The sequence below is a fragment of the Macaca nemestrina genome, chromosome 6 (assembly GCF_043159975.1).
Source record: "Macaca nemestrina isolate mMacNem1 chromosome 6, mMacNem.hap1, whole genome shotgun sequence".
Classification (NCBI taxonomy): domain Eukaryota; kingdom Metazoa; phylum Chordata; class Mammalia; order Primates; family Cercopithecidae; genus Macaca; species Macaca nemestrina.
In genome coordinates, this window is record NC_092130.1 from 52,571,716 (window position 1) to 52,592,814 (window position 21,099).

General features: G+C 38.3%; 1 protein-coding gene and 1 long non-coding RNA gene across 3 annotated transcripts in view; one reads left to right on the top strand and one right to left on the bottom strand.

Moving 5' to 3' along the window:
* Window positions 1–21,099, bottom strand: part of LOC105467225 (coiled-coil domain containing 192) — a 249,325-nt gene that overhangs the window by 113,120 nt on the left and 115,106 nt on the right. The gene's annotated exons all lie outside the window — the stretch shown is intronic.
* On the top strand, window positions 7,922–14,800 carry LOC105467224 (uncharacterized). 2 transcript variants are annotated; one of them, XR_978718.3, is made up of 3 exons: window positions 7,922–8,119; window positions 10,848–11,054; window positions 14,377–14,800. It is a non-coding gene; the product is annotated as an uncharacterized lncRNA (long non-coding RNA). The 2 variants fall into 2 exon arrangements; XR_011624705.1 differs by having other exon boundaries at window positions 14,440–14,800.

Consider the following 21,099-nt stretch of genomic DNA (forward strand, 5'->3'; position numbering starts at 1 on the left):
AGGGTTGAGAGTTGGATAGATAATGTCTTTTGCATAACCAATACTTAATAGAGAATTCACATTTCAGAATCTATGTTATGGAATCTGGCCTAATTTTTTTTTTTTTTTTTTTTTTTGGAGATAGAGTCTTGATCTGTCACCAGGCTGGAGGGCTGGAGTGCAGTGGTACAATCTCAGCTCACTGCAGCCTCTGCTTCCCGGGTTCAAGCAATTCCCTTGCTTCAGCCCCCTGAGTAGCTGGGACTACAGGCTTGTGCCACCATGCCTGGCTGATTTTTTGTATTTTAGTAGAGATGGGGTTTCACCATTTTGTCCAGGCTGGTCTCCATCCTCTGACCTCATGATCCTCCCACTTCAACCTCCCAAAGTGCTGGAATTACAGGCGTGACCCACTGTGCCTGGCTGGAATCTGGCCTCTTATTCATCAGTACAAAATAATGAAGATTTGTTTTCAGACAAGTGGTGCCAATTTCCAGGTGGCTCTTGCCCATAGTAAAGTGTAATCCCTGTGCACAAAGTGTTTATATTCTGATATGGTTAGGCTTTGTGTCCCCACTCAAATCTCATACTGAATTGTAATCCCCAGGTATTGAGGAAGAGACCTGGTGGGAGGTGATTGAATCATGGGGGTGGTTTCCTCCATGCTGTTCTTATGATAGTGAGTGAGTTCTCACAACATCTGATGGTTTTACAAACATCTGGCACTTCCCCTGCTTGCACTTCTCTCTTACCTGCCACTGTATAAGATGTGCCTGCTTCCTCTTCCACCATGATTGTAAGTTTCCTGAGGCCTCCCCAGCCATTTAGAACTGTGAGTGAATTAAACCTATTTTCTTTATAAGTTACCTAGTCGTGGGTATGTGTTTATAGCAGTGTGAAAAAGGACTAATACAGTAATTTAATATATCAGAGGTTAGAGTACTGCCATAAAGATACCCAAAAATGTAAAGGCGATTTTGGAACTGGGTAACAGGCAGAGGTTGGAACAGTTTGAAGGGCTCAGAAGAAGACAGGAAGATGTGGGGAAGTGTGGAGCTTCCTAGAGACTTGTTGAATGGCTTTGACCAAAATGCTGATAATGATGCGGACAACGAAGTCCAGGCTGAGGTGATCTCAGATGGAGATGAGGAACTCTTTGGGAAACGAAACAAAGGCACTCTTGTTATGCTTAGCAAAGAGACTGGTGACATTTTATCCCTGTTCTAGAGATCTGTGGAACTTTCAACTTGAGAGATATGATCTGAAATTGGAACTTATGTTTAAAAGGAAAGCAGAGCATAAAGGTTTAGAAAATTTGCAGCATGACCATACAGTAGAAAAGTAAAGTCCACTTTCTGAGGAGGAATTTAAGATAGTTGCAGAAAGTTGCATAAGTAACAAGGAGCCAAATGTTAATCACCAAGACAATGGGGAAAATGTCTCCATGGCGTATCAGAGACCTCCATAGCAACCGCTGCTGTCACAGACCCAAGGCCTAGGAGGGAAAAATGGTTTTGTGGGACTGGTCCAGGGCCCCTCTGCTGCTCTATGCAGCCTTGGGACTAGGTGCCCTGCATCCCAGCAGTAGTTAAAAGGGGCCAACATACAACTAAGGCCATTGCTTCAGAGGTCCTATCCCTGAGCCTTGGTGACTTCCACATGGTGTTGACCCTGCAGGTGCACAGAAGTCAAGAATTGAGGTTTGGGAATTTCTGCTTAGATTTCAGAGGAGGTGTGAAAATGCCTGGATGTCCAGGCAGAAGTCTGTGTCAGGGGTGAAGCCCTTGTGGAGAATCTCTGCTAGGGCAGTGCAAAGGGGAAATGTGGGGTTGGAGCCCCCCCACAGAGTCCCCACTGGGGCACTGCCTAGTGGAGCTGTGAGAAGAGGGCCACCAGACCCCAGAACAGTAGATCCACTGACAGCTTGTACTATGCGCCTGGAAAAGCTGCAGACACTCAAAGCCAGCCTATGAAAGCAGCTGGGGCAGGGGCGGAGCTGCCCAAGGCCATGAGAGCCCACCTCTTATATCAGTGTGGTCTGGATGTGAAACATGAATTCAAAGGAGATCATTTGGGAGCTTTAAGATTTGACTGCCCTGCTGGATTTTGGACTTGCATGAGGCCTGTAACCTCTTCATTTTGGCCAATTTCTCCCATTTGGAATGGAAGCATTTATCCAATGCCTGTATCCCCATTGTATCTTGGAAGTAATAACTTGCTTTTGATTTTACAGGCTCCTGGGCAGAAGGGACTTGCCTTATTTAAGGTGAAACTTGGAACTTGGACTTTTGACTTCGTGTTGAAATTAGTTAAGACTTTGAGGGACTGTTGGGAAGGTATGATTGGTTTTGAAATGTGAGGACATGAAATTTGTGAGGGGCCAGGATTGGAATGATATGGTTAGGCTTTGTCTCCCCACCTAAATCCCATCTTGAATTGTAATCCCCAGGTGTTGAGGAAGAGACCCGGTGGGAGGCAATTTGATCATGGGGGAAGTTTCTCCCATGCTGTTCTTGTGATAGTGAGTTCTCACAAGATCTGATGGTTTTATAAGGGACTCTTCCCTCTTCACTTCACACACACTCTCTCTCTCGCCTGCCACAATGTAAGACATGCTTGCTTTCCCTTCCACCATGATTCTAAGTTTCCTGAGGCCTCCCCAGCCATGCAGAACTCTGAGTCAATTAAACCTCTTTCCTTTATAAATTACCCAGTCTCAGGTATGGTATGTCTTTATAGTAGTGTGAAAACAAACCTATGCACATTCTAATAAAGGGAGAGAGATATCTCCAGAATCACCATAAACCAAACGGCCATTTGAGGAGGGCCAAAAGAGACATTCAGCATGCAAAGGAAGAAAACACTGTGTGTGTCCTCAGAGAAGACTGTGAGAGTTGATTAGGAATTTAGAAACTGGGCAAAAGGAATATGCTGAGAAAAGTGGAAAATATCAGAGTGAATTTGCGAAACCTTTCAGATTTTGTGCGACTGCTGAACCATATGGAGTGTTTCCTGATGTGTAAACTGAATCAATTTTATCCTTAGTATTTCAATTTCAATAAATATACAGTTTATTTGAGAATCTCTCTAAATTTCCTGTAAAATTTGATGTCATCTATCTATACCCAATACATACCATAGGACCAAATAGAAAGAGCTTTAGCTTAAATAATTTTCTTTTCATCCTGCCTTTTAGCTTAAATAGGATTTAAAGATACGATCATTACTTTTACTTTTTTTCTCAAGTTGCATATGCTTTCTGAGACAGTTTATAGACTGGCTGAAGAGAAAGAAAATGTTTTGGAACCATTTCGTTTTAATATTTTCATGTCAAGTTTACCAATAACTTAAAAATCTGCTTTTCTCTGCTTTGTAAAATACACACACACACACACACACACACACACACACACACTGGCCCATTTGTACTACTGGCACACTTAACCACACACTGGCCCCTTTTCCTTCCTATTATTGTGCAATTACATTTTCTTCACTCATTAGATGAAAATGTTTTTGCAGATTCAAGACACAGTTGTTTTACTATTCACTAGAGAGTTTAACAATTAGCAGCTGACACTCGGGGAAGGTATTGTTCGACAGTGCCCAGGAGACTAGTGTTTGCACACAACAGTTGCTCCCTTTAAAAAATTCTCCTGGTGAGAATTTTGGCTTATTTTTCAACATGAAATTATTTCCTGTAAAGATGCTGTGAATACAGCATGTAATACTATAAAACACATTTGTACGTCTTACAAAGTTTGTCTAAGCACTACAATTGATATTTAACTTTTGCTTTTGTTATTGTTATTTTTTCCTCCACTCATCTTAGGTTCATTGGTTGGTGCCCTATAAATTAGACTGACATGAGACAGATTAACGAGAAAAACAGAAGTTTATTTACATATCCATCTGTACACCGTGCATGGGAGTATTCAGTTGATGAGTAACTCAAAGGAGTGGTTAGAATTTGAACTTGCATAGTTTAACAAAAGAACAATAAATTTTTTAGACAAGTGACGAGACAAAGGAAAAGGACTTTGAGTTTCTAGGGCAACAAATTGTGGGCAGGTTAAAGTATGGGGGAACTAATGAAAGATAAGGGCTGGTTAGTAATCTGTTTTGTAGATTCCTCTAGTGCCATCTCTGTGCTAATAAGGGTCTAGGCACATCTCTGGTGATTAACCTCTGTCATTCAGGCAGAGAGGGGAGTCAGAACACCTTTACCAATTTATGTCCTGCTTTTAGACAAATAGGAAGAGGGAAGAGAGGCTTTTTCATAGCTCAACTGCCCTCAGTTCAAAATAATTCTTATGTCAAAGTGGCATATTTTGGGATGGCATATTCTCTTACCTTTCATAATTATGATTTCCGTTTTCTTAAGCTGATCTCTAATTGTCACTTAATTGTGGATGCACAGTAAACATTGTGTAAGTTTTTTGGTGTGTGATAGAAGAGAAATTTTCAAGTTCTCTGTCTTGATTAAAAATGGAGACATTTTCTGAGACAGAAAATTTAACTGAATTGGTTTTTATACAGCTTATTCTAACACTTATTGCTAACTGCAGTGATCTGATCTTGCAAATCTAGAAAATACAGGTTTTCTATTAATAGGTTTATTAATTCTAGGAGCACAAACAGGTCATCTGCAAAGAAATACTAGCTTTCAAGCACAGGTACCCTCTGAAGATTAACAGAAATACAGCTTTGCTTTGGTAAAGAAAACAAACAAAAATATTATCCTTCTACCTAAACAACCATTCAAATAATGTGAAGCAATTGCTATATGTATGATGGCAAGTAGTATAAGGAGGGTACATGGAACATAATGTCCCTGTTCTCAAGTAGTTTACTATTTTATATTTATAATGTAATACAAACAGAGACCAGAAGAGATCAAAGAAGTTCGAATCAGTATTTATTTAGTGAGCTCTGAATGTGCCCTCCATTGGACAATAGGACAGTGAATCAAAAGCCTAAAAAATTTTGGAAGTGGTGAACACATAAAATAATTGTGATGAAATGCAATTTTAATAAAATAATTCAAACAATAAATAAAAGTGATAGAGGTATAAATTACATGCCATAGGATAATTAACTACCTGATTATCTATTATCAACCCATTAGTGAAAAAGAACAAGGTGGGACTGTGAAATGAGAAAGGAGTTATAAGAATGTTAACGCTTGAATTTTGCTCCAAGCTATAGTTTCTGAATAAGAGCTACACAGACAATAACCTAAGAATAAGATCATCTATTAGAAGAGGGCTAAGCCTTTTAATGTGGGCACGATTAAATTTTTCCCTCAAATTCTATCAACCTGCAGAATAACTCCTTTCTTTGGCTTAGTGGAGAATATAATAATTGCTTGAAAAGGTTAGCTATTCTGGCTACAGTTTCAATATTTAGGAGATCGAAGCCCCAAGATAACCCACAATAGACAGGACTTGCTGACACATGTGACATAGTTTAAAGATGCCCATGCTCCAGGGCATTTTTGTTTGGTTTGGTTTTTAGCTAGATGTGAACAGTTTGGGTTTTGGTGATTTGGTTTAGCTCTTAATGTTAACTTATTATATATTAAATATACATGTATGCATGTGTGTGTGTCATATTTATTTACTAAGTTTTATATCCACTTTGTTCTAATCCCTGGTTCTGTTTTCCCATTTTTTTTCCTCCAGAGGCAATCACTATTTGGAATTTTGTAATTTTTTCCACGTTTCTTACAAAGTTGTTACTCAATTTTTTTCACTGGTTCTTTTACATATCCTTTATCACAGGCATGGTTTATGCCTTTATCATATGTCTTTAAAAATTTTCACATTAATGCTATTATATTGTCCAGATCTTTTTTCAGCGATTCTCCTGGTGTGGGAGTTTCTTCAGGGTACATACACAGAAGTGGGATTGCACAGATAGAGGACACGTACATTTTCATCCAAATCAGAGTTTGCCTCATGGCTCTAGAGTGATTCCGCCAATGTAAACTCTTACCAGCATTTTACAAGACTTCCTATTTTTCACTTCTTCTCTAGTATTTGAAGTCTTTTCTATTTTATCCATTCAGATGAGTATGAAATTGTACCTCACTGTACTAATTTCTGTTTTCCTGAATATTAGTGAGATTAAAGATATTTTCATATATTTACTAGCTATTCAGTTTTATTTGTAACTTTCGCTTTCTCATAACTTTGCTTATTTTTCTACTGGGTTGTTCTTTTTCTTTTTTAAAATTTGATTTGCCAGGGTTCATATTTTTTCTATTACTTTAATTGTTTAATTCCTTCTATTTATTTGAATTTACTATGCTATTTTTATCTTGCATTTTAAATAAGCAATTTAACTTATTTACAGTTTTAAAAAAACTTGCAATTAATGTTATGATTTTCCTTATATCTAAGTTTTATTTCACAAGATTTTTTGATATAATATTCTTATTATGTAAGTTATATATAAGTTTTCATAATGTGAAATCATAATGTGAATTATAATATTTAAAGATCATATGTTAATCAGGAGTACTTGTGTACATATGTTTGTATGTGTACTTTACTTTCAAGTGTATTTTTAATTATGTTTATATTAATGAATTTGAATATGCTATAATAGTTGAATTTGTATCATTAGGGATTACCTTTATGTATTCATTTTGTTTATTTCCAAGACTCTTAACGATAAGTATGTCACAACCAGTGATTAATACCTCGATAAGTTGTTTCCTTATCAGTATTATATGATTATTTTCTAATAACAACTACTTAAAAAAAACACACACGTAATATAGGCATTGAATTTTGTTGGGAAGAAAGTAATGTGAGAAAGCTCAGACTATAAAAATACTCAACATGCAACATGGGTTGTTAATTCAATGACTGGAGAAGTGCACGCACACACACGTGCACACACATACATACACATGCACACACACACAGTTTTGAAGATTTTAAAGATTTTAAAGCACAATTTATTCTTATGATTACAGACTTGATTTTAAATGTTTAATTTTTACTACAATTAATACCAACGTCTTATGAACTTGAAAAACATAGCTTTTTTTGATTTTTAATAGGATAAGAATACAAAATCTTGAAGATAGAAGACACAGTATTTTAGGAGAAAAATTCGTTTTTGGGGCTTAACCTCCAAACCCAACTGGAATTAGAATGCCCCTAGTACTTATTTACAGAAAACATGAACTGAGCTGCAGCTTGTACAAATTTAGAAGTGGCAACCCTCAGAATTAACCATAAATAACTCACCAGCCCTGGAGGTTTTGCCTCTTTGCTAAGCTTGCTAGGTGAGTTTGCTGAAAACAGAGCATTAACAGATACTCAATTAGGATTCCCATAGGTTGCCAAAATATGTTCTTAAGCTGTGGTTTAACATTCTGTGTTTAGAAAAATTTAAATTTTTACTTTTTCATAAAGAAGAATAGTTTTATTTGTTTTTTAGTTCATTTGTAGATTATAAAGTCATAGGGGTAGAAGGAAACTTTCCTTTTTTTTTTTTCCCTCAAAAACCTTTAGCATTGTTCTTAATCTCCTGCATGCTAACTTGAGGCAAGAGAATGTTGTGGGCCAAACTGTGTCTCCCACCTCACAAATTCATATATTGATGTCCTATCCCTCTGTACCTCAGAATGTAGCCATATTTGGACATAAAGTCTTTAAAGAGATATTTAAGTTAAAATGAGATCTTCAGAATGGACCCTAACCCAGTCTGACTGGGGTCCTTGTGAGAAGAGGAAATTTAGGCACTAGACATGCCCATGTACAGAGGGAAGATCATGGAAGGACACAGCAAGAAGCCTGCAAGCCAAGGAGAGAGGCCAGACCTCCTGGAACCTTGATCATGGACTTCCAGCTTGCATAATGACGAGCAAATACATTTCCATTGTTTAAGTCATCCAGTCTGTGGCATGTTGTTATGGCAACCCTCAAAGACTAACACACAAGGTAGTCATTCCTTTTCTTCAGTCTCTACAAAAATAAATGGAAACCACTGACCTTAGAAGACTGGTCAGGGCAAGAATGTATCTACCAAACTCTTGACTAAAAATCGACCAGAAAAACACACACGCTTGCTACAGGAATCCTTGATTTTTTTTGAGACTGCGAAAGGCATCTGGGTATCTTTTGTATGTGAGCCTTGCACTGTTTTTCTCCCTTTGCTATATAAGGTGTATCATGACCTGACAATGTAGACTGTTTTAAAAACAATTCTGAGTCTTAGAAAATAAATTTAGAATGAATAAAAAGTAGGTAATAAATATGAGTTCACGTTTTATTTTTCATTCCATTTCACAATGCAAATTTTTGGGAAAATGGATAACTTACTAAAAAATAGAGTACATTTTTTCCTTCACGACTCTACTCAAGCCACCAGTATGTTATTCTCATTTGTTAAAGATCCTTTGTCTGTGTTTGTGTTGTTATTAGTAACAGTTGTGGGGGCTACAGTTGGGGAAAGATACTGCCATGTCCCTGAGCTGTATTTAATTGACTCCATAAAAATCAACAAAGACACAAAAGCACTAATTCTGGAAATTAGTAAACTGGGAATTAAGTAACCTTTAAAAAATGGACCAATAAAAGCCTACTAAGATGTTGTACTTCTTCATGCATCTAATTTTCTTTGCAAATATTTTATGAGATTAGAACTATTCCTTTTTTGTATATTAAAACTGTATTTCATGGTGTAGGTGTTCTTCACCTAGCTCCTCCTATAGCAATCTCTTTTGTTCCCTGCTATCTTTTCTCTTTGATTCCCAGCAATAATGTTAAAAATAAAGAAACTCATTAGAAATTATAGAGCTGTCATAGATATTTGCAAGACAAAGGTGGGAGATGATGTTTTCCCCTTTAAAGATTCCAACGGATGTTTATAAAGTTAATTACCAAAAAACAATTCTAGGAAAACATATAAAAGAGGACCTAAATTTCCCATTTGTTTCCTTGACTTCTATTTAAAACTGTTTCCAATCCTGTTTGCGCTTTCTTTTTCAGATCTGCATTTTCAACTTACTCTTGACCACCACATGTACTTAGATGTTCCAAAAGGCAGTGTGTTCAAAATCAAATTCAGCCTACTCCCCAGCCTGCTCTTCAACAGACTCCCCCATTTCCATGACTGCTGCCACCTTCCACCCTCTGACCCAAGCTCTTGGAGCAGCATACTGGGTTCTCCCTCTAGACATCTCCCATCTCTCACCATCCTACCCGTATGGCTTCCGTGTCTATCCTCATTACTTCTTTCCAAAGGAGAGCCAGTATATGCCCCCAACCAGGTTTGCTGCAGTAGCTAACCTTGGCCCATGCTCTCCAATCCTCTCTCCACATTGCTCCCAGTCTGTTTCTGTAATATAAATCTTAGTATATTGAAAACCACCTGATGGCTACCAACTGCTCTTGGCAATGCCTAACTCCTTACCCTGATTTCTGGACAACTTTCTGTTCCAAGAAATGCCCTTATTCCTTTTCAAGGGACTAAATATAATACCCTTCTCCTTGATATTGTCACCTGGATTCCTATGGGCACTTCATATTTCCAATTATATGTCATTTCTTCTGAGAGACCTCCCCACCTGTTCTCAGGCTCAATTAGGGGCTATTCCCACATGTTGTCACAAAGATGCATATTTACCCTGTCTTAGCATGCTACACTCTGCATTGCAAATGTCTGTTAATTTGATGGTGTCCTCCACGGGTCTGAAAGTACCAGAAGAGACACAGGCAATCATCTTTATGTTGCTTGTCACTATGTGTGCACAGAGCCTGGTTCGTAACAGATAATGACCAAGTATTTATTAAATGAACAGGAAAATAGTAATTAGCAAACAAAGATCATGCTACTTCTAATGAACCTCTTCTTTTGCCTTTTTGTTAGTAGTCTACCAGATGACTCTAAGGTGTGATGCACTTTTCCCTATGGTTTCTAATTACTCAAGAGAAGTTTAACCTTTTCTCGAGGCCACATATATAGAACTTGAAGGATGTTTTAAATTTCTTGAAATGATGGGGTGAATGTTGAAAAATGAATCATGGAGTCAAGTCTTCAAATTCTTAGTAAATGGCCAGGCACGGTGGCTCATGCCTATCATCTTAGCACTTTGGAAGGCGAGGTGGGCGGATCATCTGAGGTCAGGAGTTAGAGACCAGCCTGGCCAACATGGCGAAACCCCGTCTCTACTAAAAATACGAAAATTAGCCAGGTATGATGGTGGGCACCTGTAATCCCAGCTTCTCAGGAGGCTGAGGCTGGAGAATCGCTTGAACCCAGGAGGCAGAGGTTGCAGTGAGCTGAGATCGCACCACTGCACTCCAATCTGGGCAAAAAGAGTGAGTCTCAGTCTCAAAGGCAAAAAAAAATTCTTAGCAAATAATGGGTAGGAGATTGCTGACCTTGGTGAAGGATTTTACATGGGGAGAGTTGAGGTATATACCTCTCATTTTTCTGTCTAGGTACTGGTGAGACTGCACCAGAGAAGTAAGAAGTTAGCATTTGACCAAATGATCAAGTTGAAGGGAAGCATTCGTTTATTGTTTTGACATTTATATGTTGGTCCAGTTATTTCAGGACAGCCCTTGCACATTGCACAGCTGTGTCTGGGCAGGGGAGAAGTGCTGAGTTAATGACAATAGACAGCACAAGGCGTTCTTCCACAGACCACACCTAATTCTTCCACGCTAATTAAATATTTAAGAACAGATTGGTTCCATATTTAAAGACACCATAAACCATGTCAGTATAAATTACAAGATCCTTAAAGTCAGACATTTCCAAGACTTTAGGCTAATCATTCACCTTTAGAATAATAAAAATAAGCTAATTTTCTAAACAACTGAGATCTGTTCTTTTTCTTTCAGGCTTTATTCCCTAAGGACACGGTGGATGTTTTGTGTGGCCCAAGAAAAGCAGATGCTGGAAAAAGCACCAGAAACTGCCCTTTGAAGTTTGCTACCAAGATCTAATGTCTTAACAGACCAAATGCATATTTGGTGCCTACTGAGAAACCTTTACTCCTTTTGCTCTTCCTCAAACCAATGAAGGACAAATTGACTTCTCTGAAAAAGGTTCGGCATTTTGGGAATTTTCCCTACTTTGTGTAATTTTTTTATTCTGTAGAGCTGGCCCAGACAGTCCTACAAATATCACAGACCTACATCTTGGAACGCAGGCCTGTATAGGTGACATAATTCATCCACTACACAAATCATGATTCATTCAGCATTTCCATATTATCTTGATTTGTCATATTTTAAAAATAAATATACACACAAGTTTTACTATTTGATTTCAAAATACCTGGAGAAAAGCACACTGATGAAAACATTGTTCCTCTTTTAAAAAATTACTCTATTAAAGTTATCACCAAGGCATGGTCAGAACATTGGAGGTGGTGAAGCTTGAGAGATGGTCTTTATTCTTGTTCTCTAGTAAAACGATTTCTTTCTTTTTAAAAAATATTTTTATTTTATTATTTTTTTCAACTTTTATTTTAGCTTGAGGGGGTATATGTGCAGGTTTGTTACCTGGGCATATTACATGATGCTGAGGTTTGGGATATGAATGATCCCATCACTGAACAGAGTACACAATAGTTTTTCAACCCTTGCCCCGCTCCCTCCCTCTCCCATCTGGTAGTCTCCACTTAAAAGTGAGAACATGTGGTATTTGATTTTCTATTCCTGTATTAATTCACTGAGGATAATGGCCTCCAGCACAATTTCTTTATCCAATCCACCGTTAATGGGTTGATTCCATGTCTTTGCTATTGTGAATAGCGCTGTGATGAACCTACATGTGTTTTCTCAGTAGAGAGATTGGTTTTCTTTTGGATATGTACACCCAATAATGGCATTGCTGGGTCAAATGGTAGCTCTGTTTTAAGTTCTTTGAGAAATCTCCAAACTGCTTTCGACAGAGGCTGAATGAATTTACATTTTCACCAACAGAGTATAAGTTTTCCTTTTCCTTTGCAGCCTCACCAGCACCTGTTGTTTTTTTGACATTTTAACCATAGCCATCCTGACTCTTGTGAGATGGTATCTCATTGTGGTTTTAATTTGCATTTCACTGTTATTAGTGATGTGGAACATTTTTTTATGTGTTTGTTAGCCACTTATATGTCTTCTTTTGAGAAGTGTCTGTTCATGTCTTTTGCCCACTTTTTAATGGGGTTATTTAGTTTTTGTTTGTTCAATCGTTTGAGTTCCTTATAGATTCTGTATATTAGACTTTTGTTGGATGCATACCCTGTGAATATGTAAATGGATCTATTTCTAAGATCATTACAAAATTCAATTCAAGATTACTGTGATCTTCACCTCAGCAGGAAGAATAGATTAGTTTAAACCTCCGAAGAACCAGAGACAGTCATCTCTAGAGGACATGGATTTCAAATTCACTTAAAGCCAACCCTTACTAACATCTTGAAATACTCTTATACGATAAATGGCTGCCTATTTCGTCTGTGATTCTGAAAATGCACAGGTTGGGTACAGGACAGTCACAGATGGACTAGTTATTTCACTCATTTAGTTTCCCTTATGCTTAAATGGTCTCTTTGGCAATCCAACTACGTTCCTTAGCAAAAGGCTTGTGTGTACTCCTCTCTAACTTAAACACATTGTAGAGTATGCTGTGGATTAAGGCAGTGGTTCTTCACCTTTTAAATAAAATTGCAGTCTACATCGGTGATGAAGAATAAAGGAAGTCAGAGGTTTTAATCCATTTCTCTGATTCATTCTGCCTTTCCAATTGAAAAAGAACCCAGTGACAACTAAGAAGAAAAAAATAAACAATTTGCGCTTTGAGCTTATACATACATTATGCTATAAAGAAGCATCCTAGAAAACAAAAATCAATATATTAATTTTATCACATGTATATTGATGGCATGTAACCACTTAGTCTTCACAGATTCAGTTAGTACATCTCATCAATGAGTTTCATGTTACTAGCCATTTGATAGAAGTGGGCTGAAGTGGTAGTATGGGGACTATACACATCTTTAATATGGATGATATGGATGATTCCTATTTAAACCTTAATATGCACATATCATAATGACTAGTTATTTGAAAGATATAGAATTTGGGGATAAGTAGTAATAAAAATAAACTAAAAATTAAATAAAATTAACAAATGAAACATATAAACTTGAAATACTATTAATGCTAATACTCATCAACCAAATATCCAAATAATGTGTAACCTAATGACCCTCAATAAATGACCAATAATTCTCAACAAATTAAATAAAAAATGATAAAGCTAAAGTAATATTCATTTATAATTTAAAACCAAAAAATGCAGCAATTAAAAACCAAAAATCAACTACTTGTTCATGTTCATAGAAGTAGCTTTCTAGTACTGCCAAGCATTGCATTAAATATGGAATATCTTCTTACGGAATATCTTCTTCCTTAAATTTTAACAATGTGCTAAGTTTAGTTGATGAGCCTCAAATATTGATAATCTATAATCGTTCATCTTCTATTTAACTAGTAAAAATCTTTGGCCCTCCCTAAAAGTGAATGTATATATATTGTACATAAAATGTACATCATTGGCTATAAATAAAAGGAAGAATGTGTACGTTTGGAGCAGTTAGAGACCCATCAGGAGGAACCTCCCAGAAACACCTAGGGATGTGGACCTTTCTGGAAAACCCAAGTGTCATGTCCAGGAGACTGCTTCACCCACTTATTCCATGAATGGAGGGATATAAACCTCTAAGAACTAGAGAAACTCCTGATGGAGCATAGTGGACTGTCCTTGAAGTACTGGGATGCTACTGAGAGGTTCCAGTCTTGCATCAGCTTTGAACAAAATGGTCTCTAAGGCTCCTGCTGACCTGAAAGTCACCATTTATGACTGATGAGGAGATATTTCTACTCAGAGTTTTAGCTCTAAGTCGTATTTCAAAAGTTGTACTCTTGATGTTCTAAGACAGATACTGCTAATACAACTTGTTAATTTCTAGACTGTGTCTCTGAACTGTTACTCTGTGCCATTGTGGGTGATGTGTTTTTATATTAATGTGTTTTAATAGATTAGAAAATCAGTAAATGCTATTCTCAAACCTTTTCTAAGTGACTCTCCATTCTTAGTCAATACTCCTCAAAACTCTTTAAGAAAACACTTGAAGATACCTTAATTTTTTGTTTTATCAAAAAACAAAATCTGGTCAAAGAGTTTGACAGCGCTATTGTGGTATTCCTGTTTAGGTATCTAGATTTTCTTAAAGATCAAGCTCGTGTGCTTGAACAACTACCAAACTAGTCTTCTTCCATACTAAAGACTTTTAATCCCTTTCATTGTTTCTCTGTAAACAAGCATGTTTGGATTCAAGAGTTTGTCACCAACGCAACCTCATTTATCATAGCACAGGTGGTGAAAAATAGGCTACTTCATAAGGAGCTCTGTGACTTCCTGAATATTCTCTTTTCCAAGAGTGACCCCAGGAGCCTGAGGAGAGAAGGCAAGGCATGCTGAGGTGATCCTACATCCTGCACAGCCCACAGGGCTCCCATGCTCCAGCAATCACAATGGATTTTTAAACAGAGACTCTGACTTCATCTTGATCTACAAGGCAATTTCTAAATTTAATGATATCCAAAATCTTCCCAGCTGTATCTCTGCCCTTGGGTCTGTGAAATTCCATGCAAAAAGTGTTCAGAAAGCACTCCATTCAGTGAAAGATTTGGGGGGTTTTGGAAATACTCAAACAAAATCTGTTTAATTTATATAAACCTTCAGTGAGAAAACCATTAAGAATGGAAGTTTAGAAATAAAAATTTTCCACATTATTTCACAGGTTCTGTTTCCTTACTGGATGTTGCCTGTTGCTTTTATAAATAATATTCCCTCCAGCTGGCACGCTTAAACAGGATCCATTCAAATGGATTTCATGGGACATTGAGCAATTCCGGTACCTTTCTCAATCAAAACTAAAGGTTGTATTATACCCTCAATCCTTTTTCTTTCCTTTCTAATGGCTAAGAAAGAAGTTGTTGATATTATTGTTAGTGTCTCAAGGAAACCTTAGCACAGCTGCTAATTGTTTTCTTAAGGGAAGCACATCTTTTAACCTTCATCTTGTCCTTGAAGATAGGCTCCTTTAGGCCTAATATTTCCCTAAGGGCAAGGAGTAGTAATAGAAGTTTTTGGCCTTTCATTAGTTTGCTCTCATTTCTTTCCTGAGTGTGCTTAATGGTTAGAAACCTTGCTATTGGGTGGAGGTGCACACACAGCTGATGTGGCCCCTGGTTGGTCTGTTGTGCTAGGTGACATGAGGACTGCACGTTTTGGAAATGCCCATGATTTCCATCAGCAAAGAAAAAATTGGTCGGTTGGTAACTAATGGTCCAATCAATAAGATTCTTTTGTGTAGGCACAGCTGGGACAGAAAGCCTTTCACCAATTTTAATAACACTTCTGAAACACGATTGTAGAGAGGCACTAAGGAAAATCGTTTGACCTCTTTGCGGCCCACAAGAAGGACTCTCAGGGTGACCCTACGATGACTCTGGAGGTCAGAGAGGGAATGAAGCTTTGAGGACAACTCTTTCCAATGAGAACAGTCCCACTCGTTCAGTGGTTTTTTAGATATAAGGCAGAAACTCCAACAAGGCTTGAAAATAGAAATTTATTGGCTGGTACAAGGGAAAGCTGGCCTAGTAGAGTTTAACAACCTTTAATTCGTAGGTGGAGAAAGGGTAGTTCACTAATAAAATAGTCTTCAGTGTGGGAAATTGAATACGTAAAACCAGTGGGGAGAGAAGAACATGTTAAGAATCTATTAAAATGTGACACCCAATCATGTGGCATCATGGAGACTTCTGGATGATCCCAAGGGCAAATGGATCAACCTGGAACTCAACAATCAAAAGCAGAGGGATTCTCTCTGTTCCAAGACCTGGGCAGATGGTAGAGGAAAGAGGCGTGGTTGTAAACAGCTCCAGGCTCTGTCAACATTACCTGTGCCCACAGATTTGAAAAGACGGACTTTACCCATACAAAGTGTGGGAGAGACACCTGTACAATGAGATTACTGTTGCTGCACTATTGCTGTCAGGAAGTACTCAGAGGAGAAGAACAAATCAACAAAACCCCATGAGAGATGCTTTGCGGGGGTAGCGTTTTGCCTGGGTTGCCCTTTTGCAATGCAGAGCTGATAGGCAGGGTTATCTTCATCAGAGTAATGTGGTGTTTTTCCGGATTTGGGGCACTTCTTGAGGAGCGTTGAGAGGGCCCTGGTTCTTTCTCTCCCTGGAAACCTTGTCTTAAGGCCTGAAACCACAAGAAGATATCCAGCCTACAAGGTAGACATGGTCTTCCCCTGAAGCTGGGTGTCACTCACTGGGCCTCAGAGGTCTGGGGACTTGGGCAGAGCCTCCAACCCTGCAGCAAGAGCACTTCATGCTTGAGGGCTATTTTATCTGCTATCCTTTGGAAATCAGAGCCTGCAGAAACCTGTGCCCTGAAATCTTTCCTAAGTCCCCCAAAGGAACGATCTTTGTCCTTCCTGGAGCCTCTGAAGGAGCGTCCTTCCACAGTTGCTCCTAGAGCTCTCTTCCTGACTCCCTGCACATCCTGCTCTGACATGCACTCACCAGTGAGGCCTTCCTGACCACGTGGAAAAGAACTGCACACCCTCTCCCAGAACCCCTCCCCCTTTTCATAGTCTGTTTTTCTTTTTAGCCTTTCAACCATCTGATATTTCCTGTAATTACTAGTTTATTTGCTTATTGTCTTTTTTTTTTTTTTTTTTTTACCCCACTAGGACATAAGTTCCTTGAGGATAGAGATTTAGTCTATTTTGCTTACTGCTATGTCCCACCATAGGCATCCTGTAAATATTTTAGAAAGGAATGAATGAGGTTTTATGCAATGCTGTTAACTGTTTCTAATTTCTCTGTTTCCTAAGACCCATGGGCAGATCGAATCCCAAAAGCGATGATAGATAGAAAAGGTTTTCTTCAGAGGACACAGCCTAAAAGCAGCCACAGTCCTGAGCCTCAGCAGTTTATGAAGGGACAATGTGAAAGGCCCTTCGCTCTGAGAAGGGCAAACAGTTCTCAGTGTTTTCTGATTACGTGTCTAAGGCAGGAATCTACCAAGCCCAGAATGCTCTCCCTGGAGTTGCAGTGGCAAGTTCCTGTTTCTTAGGCAAAAACATAAAGACAACTGATTAAACGTAGCCTAGGAAAATGCCAGAGTTCAGTAGTTACTAACCTGTGTATAAATTTTAATTTATTTAAATCTTCCCGTTATTGTCCCTTGATTTAACTTTTTGAGCCAATAGAGCTTGTGAGATATTTACAGTTAACTTCGTAATTCAGTTGTATGGAAAGATTCATAGTTGGCTGGATGTTATGTTAGCCCTTCTGTTCCACACTTTCTGGGTACTACCTTCTAACTCAGGGTCTTTATGGCAGTTATAGTTATTCTGCCATGGAAGAAATAGTCACCTACTAGGAAAGGGTCTTCAAACATCAATGGGTCTAAGGACCACCTGAGGAGGTACTTGATCTCCCAGGTTCTCTCTTTTTCTATAACTCTGAATTCCAGATGCCAGGGACTGTAGCTTCTGAGCTGGGCTTTAAGACTTCCTGCAGGATGCCTGGGCAAACTCTTAACTTCAACTTTAGTAAAATGGAGATAAGCTCATAAAGTCCACAAAAGCCTAGTTACCCCATACCAGATTGGGAGCTACATTAAAGATCCCTAAAGTATTTAAAAGGGACTCATAGGATCCTTAGAAAGTTGAATTCTCCAATCTCTTGTCAACTTTGGATCAAGGCAGAGGGCTGAGGTGACTTTTTGAATTTCCTGAAAAAGAGGCTGTCCCCGAGATGAGTTTCTCCACCAACCACAGAATACTTTGTATAAATCATAGCACCTTCTATTGTTGACAACATAACTTCTGTCAGTGGCAACCTGAAGCCAGTTCTTTTAGATTTGTGAAAGCTAGTTGTTAAAATTTCAGGAAATTGTGAACTGGTCGATCTAACATCAGTAGCTCAAAAAGGACCATGTCGAAAGGGTGCATTTAAACCACAGAAATAGGCAAAAACTATAAATCAGCCACCCTTCCACCAGAGCTAGCTGCTAAACATTTACCAGCGCACCACTAGTCCTTAGTCATCACTCAATGTTACTATGAACTCTGCTTGCCTGAGCTTCCAGTGTGTGTATATGTGTGTGTGTACATGTAATATTTGGATACTATAGGGATGGGAGGGAAAAAAGGATGTTTGAAAAGGACTAGCCAGAGGGAGACCAGAGAGCATGGGAAGATGGAAAGTAAGATCTCAAACTTAATGAGACGTTTTTATATTAAAATATATTTAGATTAAATTAATCCTTGGTAGACATTTCACTAGTTTAAGATTATATCATTTAAAGTCATGTGATAAATATGTCTATGACTAACTAATAAAGGAAACAGATGATACCTATATTTGAAAAGTAATACATATAGAAGATCACATTTTTGTAAAAATAAAAAAATCAACTTAAAAGAAATAATGTGCATATATGTGTTTTTCTATGTTGTAGTGTATAGAAAGTATGTGTTGTTAACATAGGGAGTGAGAAAGTAGGAAGAAGGAAGACATTTTAAAATTTGTTTATTTATTTATTTATTAAATATATTTTTTGAGATGGAGTCTCACTCTGTCGCCCAGGCGGGAGTGCAGTAGTGTGATTTCAGCTCACCTCAACCTCCGCATCATGGGTTCAAGCGATTCTCCTGCCTCAGCCTTCCCAAGTAGCTGGGATTACAGGCATGTGCCACCATGCCCGGTTAATTTTGTATTTGTAGTAGAGGCTAGGTTTCTCCATGTTGGTTAGGCTGATCTGGAACTCCTGGCCCAAGGTGATCCACCCTCCTGGGCCTCCAAAAATGCTGGGATTACAGGCGTCAGCCACCACACCCGGCCGACATATTAAAATTTATATGCCTTTATATTATTGACCTTCTGGCCAAATATTCATTGGCTATATTTTGTGGTTGCAGAGCAAAGGCTGAGTAAAATTGTTTTAAAGAATAACCTATTTAGAAATGTAATAAGAATGAAATGTCACAGATGTACAGAAAAAGTTTTAAGGGAAAGTATCTTCATTCAGTCTCACACACAAAATTCACAGCATTATCTGCTCAAAATAAGAACATTTTAAAATAAAACAATCAGTAAGAGTATGAAGATGAAATACTAAGGTTAAGTTTCAATATTAGAGATGTACATGTGTGACAGAGTCTGCGTGCACGCATGCTTTAAAATACTTCGTGAAAACAAACAAGGATAAAGATATCACTGAGAATGGAAACTAACGCTGCCTGTGCAAGTGCAAGCACCTTATAGACCATGGACTATTCATTTGTACAGAGGAGCAGGAGTCTAAACCTCCTTCTGCCTAAAGTATGACAAAGATGATTCCCTAACCTTCGACCTGCTGTTGAATCTCACTGTAAATTGTTTGATAGGGATTGTGGTGGCGGTCTAAGGAAAGAGCAAACTTCTTCATGAAAGGATTTCAGAATCTATGATGCAATCTATACAATAAATTCATTTTAGAAGTAAAGACATCTGAAAAGAAACAACCATTAGAGGGCTTGGCTCCCATGCTAGCCTTCACTGTGGCATTAAATGTTTGCTAAGTTGTAAGCTTCTTTCATTTTAGGTCTTTAAAGTCACATGATGGAAGTGACCACCCAGACTCAAAAAAGAGAAAATATATTATCATATCACTGACTCTACCCTGCCAGATAAGGGCAGCCTCCCTACAATCTCAAATATTCTTGTGGAAATAACATGGTTATTTACCCTACCTGAGAACCGCCTGTATTTGGCATTCTGACTAGGGAGAGAGTTAGAATACAGGGTCAGGAACCTAGAGCAGAGTCTGTTGACATCACTATGTGGTGACAGCCCAACCCCCGAAGTTCTTTTGGGGATAAGAAAGAAACAGGCATCTCTTGAGGGAAAGTCATTGTTAGCTCACTTCCTAGTGCTTGCCTTAGAGTGTACCCTCCCTGTTTTCAATGGTGGCTTAATTTAGGGACAATAGAGGGTCTTTATCTGGAACCATGGGCTTCAGCAACGTCTGGAAAAGTGACATTGAAATGGATATAGGTAGACACGTATGAAACAGCTTACAAATAACGAACTCTAGGATCCCTTTGAACAGTTAATAATCTCACAGGAAAAGCCCAGCACTGCTAGGCTTTCTTTTTCTATGAGTCTGTTATGTGGGGTATTAAGGAATTGTTGCTTTTCCTCGAATGAAACAAAGCAAGAAGATGTCACGACCTGAAAGTCCCAGCATTGCCAACTCAAGTTGGTTTCTGAGGAAACTTCCAATTGTCTGTAGCCAGCTATAAAATATATCACAAGCCTTTTGGGATTTTCCTAGGGTTAGCTAGTTTCCCCTAGCTAACATCCAGTCTCTTTCAACTCTCCTTGCCTTTGTACAGGCTACTTCCTCTGCCTAGATCACTCCCACTCTCAGCCCCATCTTCCCCTGGACAGTTGCTCTCCTTAATTTAATACTCAGTTCAGGTATCACTGACCTACATGAAGACTTCTCTGAGCTTCTCCACCTGGGGTTAAGGATGGTTCCTCTGAATTCTCATAGTAATTTTTGACAGCCACCATTATTCCACTTGTCATAATGTGCTATAAGACCGATATATGGGGTCTCTATGGAATCTCTTCCTGATAGCAGTGATTACAAACTTTGGTTGCACATTAGAATGACCTGAGGAAATGTTAAAAGTCCCAATGTCTTGTTTGCACTCCAAATCAATAGAATTTTGGATGTCTTGGAGTAGAACCCAGGATTCATTAAAAAAATGTTTTCCACTTGACTTCAATGGTAGCCAAGGTTGAGAACCTCTGCATTAGATGGCAAAGTCCTAGAGGCTCAGTCTTTGGTATGTCACCCCAATGCATAAGACTGTCTGATGTTAAAATTTTGCTAAATTAATGGATTTATATGTTCAAATTCAAGTGTTTTAGACTCTTATCACATGACATTAAGAGGTAGCAATTTATTCAAGAGTGCAAGCAGGTTATAAGCAAAAAAATGGTAAATATCCAGTTGATT